Below are 6,195 nucleotides of genomic sequence, written 5' to 3' on the forward strand. Positions count from 1 at the left end.
TGGCTAAAGGTGTCCAAAACCCCCCCCCCCCCATTTGCCTAAACCTCCTTGGATTTGTCAGTTTGCTTTTCTGGCAAGGGCCCTCACCACCGTGTGTTTGGAGGTCTGATTTCCTGAGGAGGACAGGTTTCCCAGAAACGGTGTGGAAGAAAAGGCGACAGGAGGGAATTCAATCTGGGAAGGATGCATTTTCCAGAACATCATTCTAGAGTATCCCGCCGCTGTGGAAACCTGATGCCGTTCCAGCTCTACCATTAGGCAGGGTCTGTCTGCCGCCAAAGGCACCAGATTTTAGGGTGCTATTAAAGGGCGTGCGTGTGCGTGATTGTTAATTATTTAGTTGCATTATATCTGAAGTAGAGGAGACAGTTCCAGGCCAGAGAGCCAGATATGCATCAACATATCTACAGACACATCCCCCCCCCCCCAACATTAAAACTGAACATAAGAGAAGATAAGATAAGATATCCAGTGTTGGTTCGGACCAGTGGCCCATCCAGTCCAACACTCTGGTCGGAACTGGTTGGCCACTGTGTGAGGCAGGATGCTGGACTAGATGGACCATCGGTCTGATCCAGCAGGGCTCTTCTGTTGTTCTTATGAAGGCCTCAGCCTCACTGCACTGTTGTTGGCCCTCCAGAGTAACTGGTTGGCCCCTGTGTGAGACAGGAGGCTGGACTAGACAGACCACTGGTCTGATCCAGCAGGACTCTCCTGATGTTCTTATGAAGGCCTCGTTGGCCATCCAGAGGAACTGGCTGGCCCCTGTGTGAGACAGGATGGTGGACTGGATGGACCCTCACTGGTCTGATCCAGCAGGGTTCTTCTGATGTTGTTAGGAAGGCCTCGGCCTCTCTGCCCCGTTGTTGGCCTTCTAGAGGAACTGGTTGGCCACTGTGTGAGGCAGCAGGTTGGACTAGGTGGACCAGTGGTGTGATCCAGCAGGGCACTTCCTGTGTTCTTATGAAGGCCTCGGCCTCTCTGCCCTTTTGTTGGCTCTCCAGAGGAACTGGTTGGCCACTGTGTGAGGCAGCAGGTTGGACTAGGTGGACCAGTGGTGTGATCCAGCAGGGCACTTCCTGTGTTCTTATGAAGGCCTCGGCCTCTCTGCCCTTTTGTTGGCTCTCCAGAGGAACTGGTTGGCCACTGTGTGAGGCAGCAGGTTGGACTAGGTGGACCAGTGGTGTGATCCAGCAGGGCACTTCCTGTGTTCTTATGAAGGCCTCGGCCTCTCTGCCCTTTTGTTGGCTCTCCAGAGGAACTGGTTGGCCACTGTGTGAGGCAGCAGGTTGGACTAGGTGGACCAGTGGTGTGATCCAGCAGGGCACTTCCTGTGTTCTTATGAAGGCCTCGGCCTCACTGCCCTGTTGCTGGCCCTCCAGAGGACATGCTAATGGAGGAGCTTCCTGAGCATGTTCACAGCCTGGGGAACTCCTACAAGATAATGACTCAGTCCTACCCCACCTTCCTGAGGAGATATAGATTACCTGCCTACCATTTTTCTTCTCGCCTTGACACAGAGAGTCCTCCATCTTTCTGTGTTATACCTCTGAGGATGCCAGTCACAGCTGCTGGCGAAACGTCAGGTCCTACAACGCCAAGTCCACGGCAGCTAACATCATACATATGCTAACTATCTCAGAACCTCTCCCTGTTACGGCTTCGAGATCACCAGTAAAACTTGCAAGGCAAATTAATTGAAACAATTCCTTTTGTCCCATCACGTAGAACGATATGGCAACATTTCGTATTTCTTGTGAGCCACAGGGGGGTCACAGCAAGCAGAACCACACACTGGGGAGTCTCAGCTATTACGCAGCTGTTCTTTCCTGGCAAACGCTGGTCCCCGGCCAAACTCCGTCTGCCTCACAGCCCGCGGAGGTGCCAGATTTCCCTTCTCTCCCCCTTTGCAATAAGATCCCCCGTTCCAATAACAAAGTTATAATTATAACAAAGTTATAACTTGCAACTTGAAGGGCAAAGGTGAGAAGACGCCAAGTAATCGTCCTCAAGCTCCTAGGGTTGCCAGCCTCCAGGTGGGGCCTGGAGATCTCCCAGAATTTGAACTGGTCTCCGGGTGACAGAGCTCAGTTCCCTTGGAGAGAAAACGGCTGCTTTGGAGGGCGGACTCTATGGCACTGCACTTTGCTGTGGTCATCCTCTTCACCCCAACCCCACCCTCCCCAAAGCCACACCCCCAAATGTCCAGGATTTTTTTGGAGGAGGCAAATGTAACCCCGCTCCCCCTGCCAACCTCCAGGTGTGACCTGGAGATCTCCCAGAATTCCTACCGATCTCCAGGCTACAGGGACCAGTAACAGTTCCCCTGGAGAAAATAGCTGCTTTGGTGGGTAGACTCTAGAAATGTGAAGGCCCGGAAAAAAACCGGAAAAATTGAGGGGGAGAAAATTGAAAAAAGAAAAAAAATGACTATGGAACATTTTATTTTAACATGATGAATAAAATATTTTAAGACAAGGTGTTCAAATATTTTCCAAATCATTTCTAAAAAATATGTATGGTGTCAGATTGATCTAATTTCTGTGCACGGAGGACAAGCAAGTCCTAGGTTACAAACTGAACTCTCCAATGCAAGAACAAGATGCATTTCTTCCTTTAGGAGGTGCTATTGTCACAAGAAAAGAAAAAAGGTTTCAGTTTTGTTTTTGCATGTGGGTGGGTATTCTGTTTGTAATAACTGTTTGGATACACTATATTTTTAATATGCTACTTGTGATAATTTCATGCCAAGTAAAAATGTCCATAGTCATATTTTACGTTCATAAAGTAACAGAATGATTTTTAATCTAGAAAAAACAAAAGAAATGCCAATGTAGCAGTTTTTCAATTTTTCTGAACATTTCCGTTTTTTTCACAAAAAAAAAACCGGTTTTTTTCCCGAGCTTCAAAATTTCTGCAAATTTTACATCTCTAGCACTGGACTCTGGCTATCCCCTTCCCCAAACCCTGTCCCTTGGTTGCACCCACAAATCTCCAGCAATTTAAGAACATAAAGGAAGCCCTGTTGGATCAGGCCAGTGGCCCCTCCAGTCCAGCACTCTGTCACACAGTGGCCAAAACCCAGGGGCCATCAGGAGGTCCAGCAGTGGGGCCAGAACTCTAGAAGCCCTCCCACTGCGCCCCCCCCCAGCACCAAGAAGACAGAGCATCACTGCCCCAGATAGACATAAGGACATCAGAGAAGCCCTGTTGCATCAGGCCAGTGGCCCCTCCAGTCCAACACTCTGTGTCACACAGTGGCTAAAACCCAGGGGCCACCAGGAGGTCCACCAGCGGGGCCAGAACTCCGACATTCTGTTGGAGCCAGTTTGGTGTAGTGGTTAGGGGCGTGGACTCTAATCTGAGAGAACCGGGAGGAGGAGGCAGCCTCCACAGCTCCGCAAGTTTTCCAACAAACTTTCTCTTCTTTTGTGTTCTATTAGTCGATCGTCTTCCTTTTGCTTTTTTTTTTTAAGTTACATCAGATTCCCGATTCTTCCACATGCAGCTTGTTACCACGTGTGCTTTTAAATGTATTATTTATGCTGATGCTGTGTTTGTAAAATGTCTTTGCATGTGTGTAAGTGGAATATGGGAAATGCTGTGTCTTGGATTTGCTGGCTTTGCATCTTATGCTTGCACCTGGAAGGCTTGTGCTGCCTATGCTAATGGACCCGTGCATACCCACACCTTCCCAGCATGCCTTGGGATAGAGAAGACCCTCGCCATTAAGCTCAGCCTGGAGACTTGGAAAACAACAGGTCTCCCACCATTACAGATCTCCTGGAATAGCACGTAACCCCATCTATCTGGTTCTGCATCACAAGGATAACATCCTGTTATTGCCTTCTTGGATCAAGCCATCGATCTGCAAGTCAAAGGTTGCTATGGGAATACAACTTTGACACCTTGCCACATGGCTCCCCTTTGAAGTTAGGTTTAGAATTTGAATATCGCCCCACTCCCCTCTAGGTAAAGCATCACAAACTGTCAACCTATAGGTGTAGAGAAGGGGACAGATTTCAGGTGTAGATTGGCCTTATGCCAACCCCCAACACTAGGTTTTAAAAAGAGAAACACAGCCTTTGTTTCTTGTTAGGGTTAACCCATCCTTCCTGATACCCTCACCTTTGCAACTTAAGTATACTGCAGGTGATCCTATAGGAGTTCTCTGGAGTCGCGACCAGAGAGCCCACACGTGTTTTGGCTGGCCCATTCCGTGTGTTTATAGAGTCCCTAAAGTAGTACTTTTGCTCCCATTCTCTTGCTGAGAGAAGAATTCCTTCTCGCCTGGAATTCAGATAAGTATAAACGATACCCTTTTGTGTCTTACCCCATTGTTGGTTTAATTTGTTATTTTCATTACTATTTGTTCCTGTACCTACTGTAAACTAAAAGGAAACTTGAGTGAGTCTGTGAGTGTTTCTGTTTTTCGTGTGCTTGAGAAATATTCAGTAAAGGCAACATTTATTCATTAATCCTTAGTGTGTTATCTCAATTCCTGGGAAATAGGAGCATCCATTTCTGAATCTGACCTCTGTATACATGGGTAATTACTCACGCACGCCCACTGCCGTACATAAGGAACCATCTCTCTAGGAGGAGTTCCGGTATCAAGCTGCTGGTGTGACCTTGGGTCCGTCACAAGCAGAGTTCCCTCTAAGCTGAGTGAGTGTGAGCTAGCTCACAGTTTTTAAGCTTCCAGCTCACACGGTTTTGTCTCAGCTCAAGAAAGATGGCCCCAGAGCAAACAAATCGATGCTGCAGCCCAATGACTCACTCACAACTTTCATGCCAGTAGCTCGCAAAGTAGAATTTTTGCTCACAAGACTCCACAGCTTAGAGGGAACATTGGGTCACTCACAAGTTCTCTCGGAGCTGTTCTCTCAAGGGCAGTCCTCGCTCTCTCGGCCCCACCTGCCTCCCAGGGTGTCTGCTGTGGGGAGGGGGAAGGGAGGTTATCATCTGCTCTGAGACGATGAGTGAAGGGCGGGGTGTCAACCAGTGTTCCCTCTAAGCTGTGAAGTCTTGTGAGCAAAAATTCTTCTTTGTGAGCTGCTGGCATGAAAGTTGTGAGCAAGTCATTTGGCTGCAACATCGATTCATTTGCTCTGGGGCCATGTTTCTTGAGCTAAGACAAAAAGGTGTGAGCTGGAAGCTAAAAAACTGCGAGCTAGCTCACACTCACTCAGTTGAGAGGGAACTCTGGTGCCAACCAATGTTCCCTCTAAGCCATGGAGTCTTGTGAGCAAAAATTCTACTCTGTGAGCTACTGGCATTAAAGTTGTGTTTGAGCGATGTGGCTACTGCATAAATTAGTTTGCTCTTGTTCCCTCTAAGCTGTGCAGTCTTGTGAGCAAAAAATCTACTTTGTGAGCTACTGGCATTAAGGTTGTGAGTGAGCGATTTGCTGCGGCATCGTTTGCTCTGGAGGCCTCCTTCCCGAGCTAAGGCAAAAATGTGTGAGCTGGAGGCTAAACAACTGTGAGCTAGCTCACACTAACTCAGCTTAGAGGGAACACGGAGCCCTCCTTCCTGAGCCAAGACAAAAATGTGTGAGCGGGAGGCTAAGAAACTGTGAGCTAGCTCACACTCACTCAGCTTAGAGGGAACACTGCTCTGGAGCCCTCCTTCCTGAGCCAAGACAAAAATGTGTGAGCTAGAGGCTAAACAACTGTGAGCTAGCTCACACTCACTCAGCTTAGAGGGAACACTGCTCTGGAGCCATCCCTTCCTGAGCGAAGACAAAAATGTGTGAGCGGGAGGCTAAGAAACTGTGAGCCAGCTCACACTCACTCAGCTTAGAGGGAACACTGGTGTCAACCCAATCTCCTCTCCTCGGCCCGCTTCTCCTCCTCCTCCTCCTTCCCGCTAGGCCCCACCCGCCCGCTCCCCCCCGCGCGGCCTGTCCTACCTCGCAGGGCTGTCGTGAGCGATTTGCTGCGGCACAAATTAGTTTGCTCTGGAGCCCTCCTTCCCGAGCTAAGGCAAGAATGTGTGAGCGGGAGGCTAAACAACTGTGAGCTAGCTCACACTAACTCAGCTTAGAGGGAACACTGAGCCCTCCTTCCTGAGCCAAGACAAAAATGTGTGAGTGGGAGGCTAAGAAACTGTGAGCTAGCTCACACTCACTCAGCTTAGAGGGAACACTGCTCTGGAGCCCCATCCCTTCCTGAGCGAAGACAAAAATGTGTG

The sequence above is a fragment of the Gekko japonicus genome, unplaced genomic scaffold (genome assembly GCF_001447785.1).
Source record: "Gekko japonicus isolate JY-2015 unplaced genomic scaffold, Gekko_japonicus_V1.1 scaffold5178, whole genome shotgun sequence".
NCBI lineage: Eukaryota > Metazoa > Chordata > Lepidosauria > Squamata > Gekkonidae > Gekko > Gekko japonicus.